The sequence below is a fragment of the Entelurus aequoreus genome, linkage group LG12 (genome assembly GCF_033978785.1).
Source record: "Entelurus aequoreus isolate RoL-2023_Sb linkage group LG12, RoL_Eaeq_v1.1, whole genome shotgun sequence".
Classification (NCBI taxonomy): domain Eukaryota; kingdom Metazoa; phylum Chordata; class Actinopteri; order Syngnathiformes; family Syngnathidae; genus Entelurus; species Entelurus aequoreus.
The window spans coordinates 13,501,620-13,513,903 of NC_084742.1; the positions used below are offsets into that span (position 1 = coordinate 13,501,620).

General features: G+C 37.2%; 1 protein-coding gene across 5 annotated transcripts in view; it reads right to left on the reverse strand.

Moving 5' to 3' along the window:
- Nucleotides 1–12,284, reverse strand: part of anks1b (ankyrin repeat and sterile alpha motif domain containing 1B) — a 227,437-nt gene that overhangs the window by 28,905 nt on the left and 186,248 nt on the right. Inside the window, exon 1 of one of the 5 annotated variants that reach the window (XM_062064804.1) lies at nucleotides 10,580–10,688. The exons of the other annotated variants lie outside the window; for them this stretch is intronic. The gene's annotated coding sequence lies outside the window, so the exon portion shown is untranslated. Of the gene's footprint in view, nucleotides 1–10,579; nucleotides 10,689–12,284 lie in introns of those variants that run through there. 5 annotated transcript variants of the gene reach the window in all.

A 12,284-nucleotide genomic window follows, 5' to 3' on the forward strand; every position in this document is an offset into this window, starting at 1 on the left:
CCTCCCACGACCGCAAAACAACAACAACAACTCTCAGTCCACTCACTCAACCTCCACTTTTGATTTCTGGGCGCCTCGTCTCAGCTTGCCAGTCGATGCGCTAATCTCGTTAGCGATCCCGTTAGCACAGATGGAGCGCGCTTGATTAACGGATTAGGCGCCGCAAATAAAGGGAAAGCCGGGAGAGGCTGTCGAGGAGTCAGGATGCCAGGGGAAGAAATCCAGCTCTGTGAAGTGTGGCTAGCACATCACAGCATATCATAGCAAGAGTCACATCCTTTTAGTGCTGTTGCTTGAACATTTTTTCCCACTGGAAATCCATCCATCCATTTTCTACCGGGTGTGCTCGAGCCTATTTTAGCTGCATTCGGGTGGAAGGCGGCGTACACCCTGCACTGTAAAAAAAAAAAGTTGAGAAAACGCAAATTTTCAAGGCAACATGATGCAACAAGATTTTTGCGTTTTCTCAACTTTTGACTACTATTGTTGACTTAACTAAGATTTACAAGTTGAGATAAGAGTTATGTCAACTCGGATCTTCTTGTCAGTAATATCACATATGATCACAAGTTAATATCACATATGATCACAAGTTAATATCACATATGATCACAAGTTAATATTCCATATGATTTGTGGATTTATTCTTTTGTAAAAGTCAATATCTAAATTCCATTTAAAGCAGCACAAGTTAATATCACATATGATCTCAAGTTAATATCACATATGATCACAAGTTAATATGACATTGATCACAAGTTAATATCACATATGATCACAAGTTAATATCACATATGATCACAAGTTAACATTCCATATGATTTGTGGATGCATTCTTTTGTAAAAGTCAATATCCAAATTCCATTTAAAGCAGCACAAGTTAATATCACATATGATCACAAGTTAATATCACATATGATCACAAGTTAATATTCCATATGATTTGTGGATTTATTCTTTTGTAAAAGTCAATATCTAAATTCCATTTAAAGCAGCACAAGTTAATATCACATATGATCACAAGTTAATATCACATATGATCACAAGTTAATATTCCATATGATTTGTGGATGCATTCTTTTGTAAAAGTCAATATCCAAATTCCATTTAAAGCAGCACAAGTTAATATCACATATGATCACAAGTTAATATTCCATATGATTTGTGGATTTATTCTTTTGTAAAAGTCAATATCTAAATTCCATTTAAAGCAGCACAAGTTAATATCACATATGATCTCAAGTTAATATCACATATGATCTCAAGTTAATATCACATATGATCACAAGTTAATATGACATTGATCACAAGTTAATATCACATATGATCACAAGTTAATATCACATATGATCACAAGTTAATATTCCATATGATTTGTGGATGCATTCTTTTGTAAAAGTCAATATCCAAATTCCATTTAAAGCAGCACAAGTTAATATCACATATGATCACAAGTTAATATCACATATGATCTCAAGTTAATATCACATATGATCACAAGTTAATATCACATATGATCTCAAGTTAATATCACATATGATCACAAGTTAATATGACATATGATCACAAGTTAATATGACATATGATCACAAGCTAATATGACATATGATCACAAGTTAATATCACATATGATCACAAGTTAATATTCCATATGATTTGTGGATTTATTCTTTTGTAAAACAGACCAAACTCACCACAAAATTAACTACAACAAGATATAATTTCCAAAAAAGATTTGAAAGATTGAAAGATGGAAAGATCCGAGTTGACATAACTCTTATCTCAACTTGTAAATCTTAGTTAAGTCAACAATAGTAGTCAAAAGTTGAGAAAACGCAAAAATCTTGTTGCATCATGTTGCCTTGAAAATTTGCGTTTTCTCAACTTTTTTTTTTTTTACAGTGTGGACAAGTCGCCACCTCATCGCAGGGCCAACACAGATAGAAGTGAAGTGAAGTGAATTATATTTATATAGCGCTTTTCTCTAGTGACTCAAAGCACTTTTACATAGTGAAACCCAATATCTAAGTTGCATTTAAACCAGTGTGGGTGGCACTGGGAGCAGGTGGGTAAAGTGTCTTGCCCAAGGACACAACAGCAGTGACTAGGATGGCGGAAGTGGGGATCGAACCTGGAACCCTCAAGTTGCTGGCACGGCCACTCTACCAACCGAGCTATACCACCCAAACAGACAACATTCACACTCACATTCACACACTAGGGCCAATTTAGTGTTGCCAATCAACCTATATGACACATTTTTCTAACTTTCACATTTCCCAACCAATTCAAACATTCCAACAACGACACATTCCATTAATCCTGGGCATTATAAATATCCCTTTTCAAAGTCCTATAATTTCCAGTTTTTCACGGAATTCCCACTGTTTCCACTCTTTTTTTCCCACGACTCCTACATTTTTCAATCATTTCATTATTACAACATTCCACTTATTCGGGACATTCAGGTTATATACTTTTTATGTTCGAAATAGATCCCGATTTTCCCACTTTTTCGTAACACTCAATAAAGAAGTGTTCCACAGACTGCGTTCAAAGTGTAGCTATTTTTGCAGGTATACACACACCTTAAAGTCATATATTTAGGTACGTGGCGCTAACTTTACAGGTGCTCAGTATGATATTATGGTACTTGACGCATGCTTACTGTTAGCATGCTATCTTTAGCATGTTAGCTTTTTAAGGAGGTATACACCTCAGATTCATATTTTGGTACTGGACACATGCTAACATGTTAGCACGTTAACGTTTAATGCTACCTTTGTTAGCTCACTTTGCTGGGACAGTTACATCGCGTTTGTTTAAAGCATATTCTACATGTTTTTGGCTTAAATTAAGCCTTAGGGAGATCGCAAAAAGCCGCCGCCTGACCAGGGCTCAGAAAATCAGTAAAAAAAATGATTACCTCGCTGGACTGTAAAGACAATATAACATACATCCGTAAACGTGGATGCATATGCAAAAGTGGAATATATTTATCTATACAGTAATCTATTTATATCTGCACCTTTTTTTGTAAATGCAAACACTCTGCACCTTATTGCTCTTTTAGCCTGCACTACAACGAGCTAATGCAACGAAATTTCGTTCTTTTCTGTACTGTAAAGTTCAAATTTGAATGACAATAAAGGAAGTCTAAGTTAATTGTCTTAAGTCTTAGAGAGATCGCAAAAAGCCGCCTGCTGACCAGGGCTCAGAAAATCAGTAAAAAAAATGATGGATGCATATGCAAAAGTGAAATATATTTATCTGTACAGTAATCTATTTATTTATATCTGCAGCTTATTGATTTTTTTATCCTGCACTACAATGAGCTAATGCAACAAAATTTCGTTCTTATCTGTACTGTAAAGTTCAAATTTTAATGACAATAAAAAGGAAGTCTAAGTCTAATATCAGAATCCCAATCAGTTTTATTGGCCTTGTATGTTTAATACACAAGGAATTTGATACTTGACTGGGCTTTCCTTGTTCAATGTAAGAAATAAAGAAAAACGCAGCAGCTACATTTACGGTATTGCAGTGCAGTATTTGTCTTAATTTCTATTGTGGCGATCTTTAAAGATATTCACCAAGCGGGACTTCCGTTTCCAAGGTCAGGGTGACAATGCTAGCAAGAACAGTTGGCTAATCTTAGCGCGATCTTCACAGCTACAATTTAGTTGACCAACTTTTGGTGCACTTCATCTTCAACTCCTGCCTTATCAGTAACACATTTTCACATTGCTAAACCTTTAACGTGAGCTACGTCAAAGAACGAGACTCACTAGGACTCGGCGCCTCACTCAATGCGAACGAGCAGCTGTCCGAGCGATGCTAAGTGGCGATGAACTCTTTTCTTCATTTCCTCTTGAACTTCAATAACACAGCTCCACCTGACATTGGTGAGTCTTTGGCGTGAGCCATGTGGAATGACAGCACAAAACATACAATGCTAACAACACGGCTACTGGTCGTAACTGTGTGAAGTTGACCAACTTTTGGCGGAACAACTTACGCCAGTGGTTTTAGCACATGGAAGCCCACTTCTAACTTCCAGGAATTACCCAGGATGAGATGGAAGTAATTCCTCGTAGTGGCCGGGTTACGACCATAGCAATGATGCTTGGAGGATCGTACGGGTGAGTACTGTCATTTACAGAAGAACACACTCAAGGCTACTACTGTATATCGGGTGAAACGAGTGTAAAGGTGACTATATAAGTGCTATTCTCTGTTTAGAAGGCATTATTTACATTTGAAAAAAAATATTTAGAAGGTTTTAATGTTTGTTTATGCTCTAGCAATGAAAGTATAACATTTATTAGTAATAATCCTACTTAACAGAAATGTGTTTCCTAGGGTCAGGGCTGGAACCAATTGGTTGCAATTAATGAGGGACGACTGTACACACGTACAAGACAGATTTTTTGTTACTTGCCGCTATCTAGCTACCGTGCTAACTGTTAGCATTTCAGTTCGGCTTTTTAGGATTATCACACAATTTCTACAGAAATTCCCTTTTGTAATTAATTATAAAGTCCTTACAGAGTGGGTCTAGTTATACAAATAAGGAGGGGGTGCGTCTAATTTGCATAATTGGTCATAATGCATGTAAATAAAAAAAGGCTAAATAAATATATAAATCCAATGTTTGTGTTGTTATTAGAGATTGGTGTCAACATTACATTGTGCCGTTTTTGCGCAATTTTGCTGGTTATTTTTGTTATAATTAATACATTAATTTATAATATAATAAACAAATTAATTTAATAAAATAAAATGAGCCCAATTAGCAAATAGCCCCCCTGGCCGCATTTTGGAAATCCATGGTTTTCATATTTCGCCAAAATTGTGAAGCGTTACCAAACGACACAAAGAGTGTCTACAAACTTGTGTCTTCTTCGAACAAAGACCAGTAATGACGCAAGACGGTCTTTCACTTTTAATGCATAGGAATTCTGTAACCGGGGGCTCCCCACCGAAATAGCAATACATTTATGCTTACACACACAGAGGGGTCTGAATACTCGCTAAGTTGGCAACACTGATTGCACCTCCAGGTGCGTATGAACTATGTTAAGAAGCAAGCCACATCCAAATTTAGTCATGGCAGGCCGCAACAAATAAATGAATGTATGGGAAACACAGCTTGAATTAAAAATACAAGCAATATTTATATGCTCGTCAGAGATCCTCTTTATCAGTGCCTCATAACCGGGGGCCCACTCTTATGTCCACCCATCCATCCATCCATTTTCTACCGCTTGTCCTAAGCAAAAAACAAGGATTGTGCTGCTTTTCTCCACGGAATCAGTTGAAGACAACATAGATTTTAATGTTAACCATGAAACGCTCTTTTACAATACAGCTCCCCACCACTTGGTGGCAGTCATGAGTTAGTCCCTAAAACTAACTCCAGTAGGCAGAAGAAGCAAAAGTAAAGAAGTATTGAAAAGTTTTTAAGGCCGTATCTGTTGATGTCGACAGGGATTTGATCGCTATTTTTAAACCACTGTAGTTCTTGAACCAGTCCAAAACCAAAAACAATGGTTCCTGACACAATAGACGCCCCTTTTAGGTCATAAAAAAGTATTTTATAACGAGAAGAAGATCAGGACTTTGATACAAAAAGTAGCAAGGACTTGATGACAAAGTTAAATTTTATCTGATGTCTATTTGTGTACCCGATTTTTGTTATGTCACTAAATCTAAATATTTCTCCTCCTTTTCCGTATGAAGCTAAGATCCTCAAAGATCCTCCACGCATAAACATTTTGAACTGAACTCCCAGTATCTTCGTCCTCCTTCAAAATTCCACACCAGCGCTGCAGCCAGTTACGGCGCAGTCTTCCGATGATGAGGTGGACTTCTTTGCATCGACCGGTGGCGTAAAGTTACTTGGAATGGACTTAGTGGAGACACGTTGCAGATTTATTGACGGCCGGCATTGACTCCTTCGTGTTCTCGTGAAAACTTAGTGGAGTCATGCCAATCAGAAAAAAATTACATCTTTTGGGGTCCGTTTTTAATCAGCCGGTCATTTTTTAGCATGTTAGTCGTGTATGTTTTGTATGGAGCCTACTCTTTGATTAAGTTTAGTTCAAACCCATTCGTTATTTTGTTAAATGTAAATAATTCCAATAATTATAATTTTTCAATTTGCTTCTTATATAATACATCACTTGTATATAATAGTTGGCTTTTGTACTATCCCTTCATTAATGATCATACACAAATGTCCTAATGGGATTGAAAAGGCACTTTGCTCTGCTCACAAAAACATAAATGTTTCTCCCCAGTTATTGATGGATTCTTTAACACCTGCGCCCCCCCCTCACTGCTCAGATAATGTGTGTGTGTTGGATCGTTAGTATCGACCGGCCCGTGAATCGCACAGAAAGAACACCTCGGCTTTATCTCTCCGCTTGGAACCCACATTTATCCACACCGCACATTTTGGGGGAGGATGCAAGGGAAGGAGGGCGGGTAACCACAGACCCAAGCGGGGTTGCCCGGCAACCGGAGCAGGCGGCGGTTGCGAGCGGCGTGCGAAGCGAGGTGATAACCAGTACAATAGCCAATGGCGGCGCTCGGTGGGTGGAGGCGGCCAATGGCGGCGAGGCATGAAGAGGCCCGCCTACATGGAGACAGATGCATCTCCATTAATAGCAGGGGAAGTGTAACTAGACTGTGTGTGTGTTTGTGTTTGTCTGTGTGTGTGTGGGTGTGTGTGTGTGTTAAATGCTGCAAGATCAACTTGAAAAATAAGACACGCCCCCCCACCCCCCACCCTCCACACACAAACACTGGTTTGTCTAATAAAATCTCTAAACACTATATATGACAAATTAGCATTTATATTCTATTTTAATGATTTCATTTAGGAGGTTCTGATTCCAGCAAAGTCGACTTTGCTGACTTGACATTAAATGCCGTGCAGAAAAAAAAAATCAAAGCGTAATTGTAGTCGCCGGTCAAAAGCTGCTATAGATAGCCCAAATCCAAAAAAGCGAGCTGTCATCTCGCCTTCTAGTGTTGCTTATTCAAGATGTCGTGCAATTGGGTCACACACACATAAATAACACACGCACGCACATAAATAACACACGCTGCCTAAAATCCAATACGGCTGAAGTCAGGATGATTAATAGTCTGTAACGCAAGATGGATGACGCCCGTTCAGTTCCTGAAATACCAAAGTGAACTCTCGCTGAATTAAAAGTGTCTCTGCGGCTAAAGCGATATTTGAGCGTCTGCCTGGCTATGATGCTAACAATCGAGCGTTTGTTTTGGTTACCAGGAACAGGCTGTCTTGTTTTTGTACTGGATTTAGACAGCCTTAGTGGTGAACTGGAGAGTTTCATATGACGTCACATCCGGTTTTCTTATTAATCCACAGCTTAAGTGTAGCATTAAGACAAGTGAGAGTGAGTGTAGAATAGTTTGAGCAGAAAACGCCGTATTGCTGTTCTGTTCTTCTGTGTTCTAAGTCATTCAAATACAGAGGTAGGGAATAGCTTTCATAGAGTCCTGAAAGAAGTGGTTCATAAAGGTAATGAAGTCAGAGAAAAAACAAAAATGCGTCGAAGGAAATGGCTCTTAAAAATATCACTTTCACCATCTTGTGGAATACAATCGGACCGCTTGTGTCTGCAGTGATCACTTTGTAAAATATTTGTTAGAACTTTTGATTTGTTTGAGAAACTTTCTGTGATGCAATCGAGTTATATTAGGAGCAGAACTAAATGTAAAGAAATGACAATAGATGGCATTGGTTTGTGTTCTTTTGTGGTTGCTATGCCTAAATATAACTACAAAGACCTGGTTGCGCAAGTAGGCTAACGCCATGTTAAGTCCTAGTAATAATTATTGTGATTGTTGGTCCAATCCACCGTTTTTTCGTTGTTGATTTTCATAACAAAAACTAAAAGCTTAGTTGTTGTTGTGCAGGAAAACCAAGTGCTTTATTCGACACGGATGACCACATTGTAACGTTTTTGGTAATATTTGTTAGAATCAAGAAAATATCCTTAATAATAATAAAGTAGATTATTAATAATAATAAAGTAGCTAAATAATGGGACAAAATATGAACCTCACATCATAAAAACAACTGCAGACATGAATCGTAAACGAGACTAATATTTGTAGCAGGAAAACAACTTTAAACAAACTTATCCTTTTTTAAATAGCGTCACAATCACAGCAGCACGGCACTCATTGTGTCAATCAAATACGGTACTTACCGATGTACGAATAAATCCAACTTTGTCTTTCAACGATTAATGCTTAATTTGTGGACCCCTCCAGATGTAAAGACATACAATCTTTTCTTCTATAAATACCGTAGGTGTCAAGTGAAGTGAAGTAGCAGTAACCTGTTGGTGATGATAAATGGTTTAAATATTTTAAAAATATATTCTTAAGAGTGCAAACATCCACTCCATCCCATTTTAAATATTTTTTCATGATCGCTTTTATATTTGCCTCTAAACCTTTCAAAATAAGCCTAAATCTGCACGGGTTCAGGTAGATAAACAGTAGTCAAATGTGGCTCTCATCTATCGCCTGAAACCCAGAATTGCCTGGATGTGCCTCTCAGTCACGTGATTGCAACCCAGCTATATGTGGTCACAACAAAACCACTGTCCTGTCTATGGCTAAGTTCACACTGCAAGGTCGGATGTCCAATTTAGATTTTTTTGTGGCCGGATCTTTTTAGTGGCCGTTCACATTACAAAAAAAAAAAAAGCAATTTCTAATGTGAATGCAGTCTGACCCGCATGCAGACATGACGTTGTGACGTCGCACGCACTGCAATGTTTACAGAAGTAAACATAGCTTCCACTCCAGTCGGTCTCGGTACTGGCGCAATTGTGGCAATTTCAAGGGTTTTGTGAAATCAAACCGAACATTTACTTAGCCAAATTATACCGCGTAAAAGATTAAGAAGGAAGAGGACAAGTAGTTTGATTATGAAAATTTAATGACTTGCAGTGTAAACAAGGCCTAAATGTGGGACAATGAGTGGGTGTCACCCTCCACCCTTTGGCTACAAACAGGTAGGCTAATGCAACGGTCCACAGCCTTTTTGAGCCCATGGATCATAATTTTTGTTGCAGAGTCTTGTTTTGCCAGTTGTCAGCCCTCAAAATCCAGTCTCAAAAGATTGGACGGGAATGGCAAACTTCTCGATAGTTACTTTAAACTTTATTTCAAAATGACGGAACACCTAACTATTTTTTGCGCATTAGCATACATTGAAGCGAAGAAACGATATTTGAAGTAGCTTCTCCCATAATTTGGGTAGGATTTTGCTTCATTGTCTTCTCGTTATTATCATGACATTTATCTAGCAACGCTCCAAAGAAAACTGACCGTAGTGTGTTGGGAACCTTAAGCGCTGAAATGTACCATGGATGTTATGTCAGTAACTTTAGGAGGCATTAAGTACCATTGATGATACATTGGTAACTTTAGGTGCCAAAAATAACCACAATGTTACGTCGGTAATATAAGATGCCAAAAAGTACTATGGACGTTACGTTTGTAACTTGAGGCGTAAAGTACCACGGAACTTATGTTGGTAACTTTAGGTGCAAAATATAACCATACATGACGTCAGTAACCCTAAGTGCCGAAAAGTACCATGGATGTTATGTTGGTAAACTTAAGTGCCGAAAAATACCATGGATGTTACATCGATAAACTTAGGTGCCAGAAAGTATCATTGATTTTATGCCGGTAACCTTAGGTACCAAAACGTAAAATCGGAGGATACATTGGTAACTTCAGATGCCAAAAAGTTCAACGGATGGTACGTCGGTTACCTTAGGTGCCGAAAAGTACATGGATGTTACCTTCGTAACTTTAGATGCCAAAAAAACATGGACTTTACGTTGCAAAGCTTAAGTTCTGAAAAGTGAAATGGATGTTGCGTCCGTAACTTTAGATGCCAAAAAGAACCATAAATGTTACGTCGCTATCCTTAGGTGCCGAAAACGACCATGGATGTTGGTAACATTTGGTGCTAAAAAGAACCATGATGTTACGTACTATACATGTTACGTCCGTAACTTCAGGAGTCAAAAAGTACTACAAATGTTACGTCTGTAATTTTAGGTACCAAAAAGAACCATAAATGTTACGTCGGTAACCTTAAGTGCCAAAAAGAACCATGATGTTACATCGGTAACTTTAGATGCCAAAAATTAACAATGGATGTTACACTGCTAACTTTGGGTGCCAAAAAGCGCCATGGATGTTATGGCGGTAACTGAGTACCGAACAGACTTTACACTTTACAGTGTCTTGTTAGTCCAGTTGTCTTCTGTCCCGTAAGCGGACTCAAAGTTTTGACCGCTGCGTACGTAAAATATACAAACGTCAGGTGAACGGCTGACGTTTCTACACACTGAGCTTTATCTCTTGAACCGGACGCCCCCCACCTTTTACACACACACAATGAATGTTGTGATCAACCTCTTCAGACACGCGTACACACACACACAAACGACATGAAGATGACAGCAACAACAAAAACGTCCAACATTCCGAAGAAGTGCTCAGTGCTCACCTTCCTGTGTTCAGTATTCCTTCCTGTTGTCCTCACTGTCTCTAACTGGAGCGATTAGCTCTCCTCTTTAGCTTGCGGCAGCTCCACTGCATGTCTCTGCCTGATCGCTCTCTCTCTTTACACATTCCCCCCCCCCGCCCCCCGCACCCTCCTCCTCTTCCTCTCCATCTCGTCACTATGGAGACCAGGGGCCCGTGCGGAGAGACTGCGCTCGTACGCGATTCGTCACCTTACTACGACTTAACGTGATTCATTATTGCCTCGTAGCGGTAAAAAATCAATGTGTTGGTTGATGGAGTGGACTGAAGATGAGGCAATGATGTCTTTAAAGAGGTCATTTTGACTCACATCGCTTCTCTTTCTTAAGGCAAGGTTGCACAAATGTTCTTTTAGCGCAAGTTTTAACATCAAGGAAGAGGAATTTATGGCATCTACTGCATGCGTCATATATGATGCAGTATATACGCCTCACACTGCGGACTAAATATATTTACACAAAAGGTCTGGGATGTTTGCTCTTTTAAATAAGCTAAAAAATATATTTAACTAAAGTAATTATTAACTACACTATTAAATTATTATTATTTTAGAAAAATGTATTATTTGTATTAATTATTTTTAAATAAATACACCGGTTTGTAGAGACAAGACAGACGTTATCAAAGTTAATTTAAAATTGATAGTTGGTTAATCATTTTCAATGCATACTTATTTTGAAATATCAGCCAAAGGAGCAGAAGGGTGAGAGGTGGGGGCTCATTCTGGACTGGTCGCCAGCCAATCCCAGGACACATACACACACATATACATACATATGCATACACTACATATATATATATATATATATATATATATATATATATATATATATATATATATATATATATATATATATATATATATATATATATATATATATATATATATATATATATATATATCTATATATATATATATATGTGTATATATATATATGTATATATATATATATATATATATATATATATATATATATATATATATATATATATATATATATATATATATATATATGTGTATATATATATATATATATATATATATATATATATATATATATATATATATATATATATATATATATATATGTGTATATATATATATTATATATATATACTGTATATATACAAACACATACAGTTTGTATACAGACATATATACAGACACACGCACACACACTTTTTTGTATTTGTTATATTCTTGAGACCTCAGAAAAATGCCTACCTCTTTAGGACCACCCTTTCTAGATATATAAAGATTTGTATTTACAAAATTAATAATATATATATACTATGCAAATATAAAAAAGGTAAGCTTTTAGTTATTTTTTTGTTTGTAATTGGTTTTTAATCTTCATTATTTACTTGAAGTTATTACAGTATGTCTCTATATACATATTTATTTTATTTTTTTAAATTATTTTGGCCAAAGGGAGCGCATTGAAATTTCTTACAAACACTTGTTATCTAATATGTTGGCCAGAGGGGGAGCACTTCAAATTTTTACACACACTTGTTATTTCATATGTTGACCAGAGGGGGAGCACTTTTAAAACCGACACACAGTCAATTTGAAAAAACCCTCCTTTTTAGAACCACCCTAATTTTGATGGATTTCACCACCTGGGGTAGAGACAGTCTCTATTACATGCAATGGTTTTCTGTAT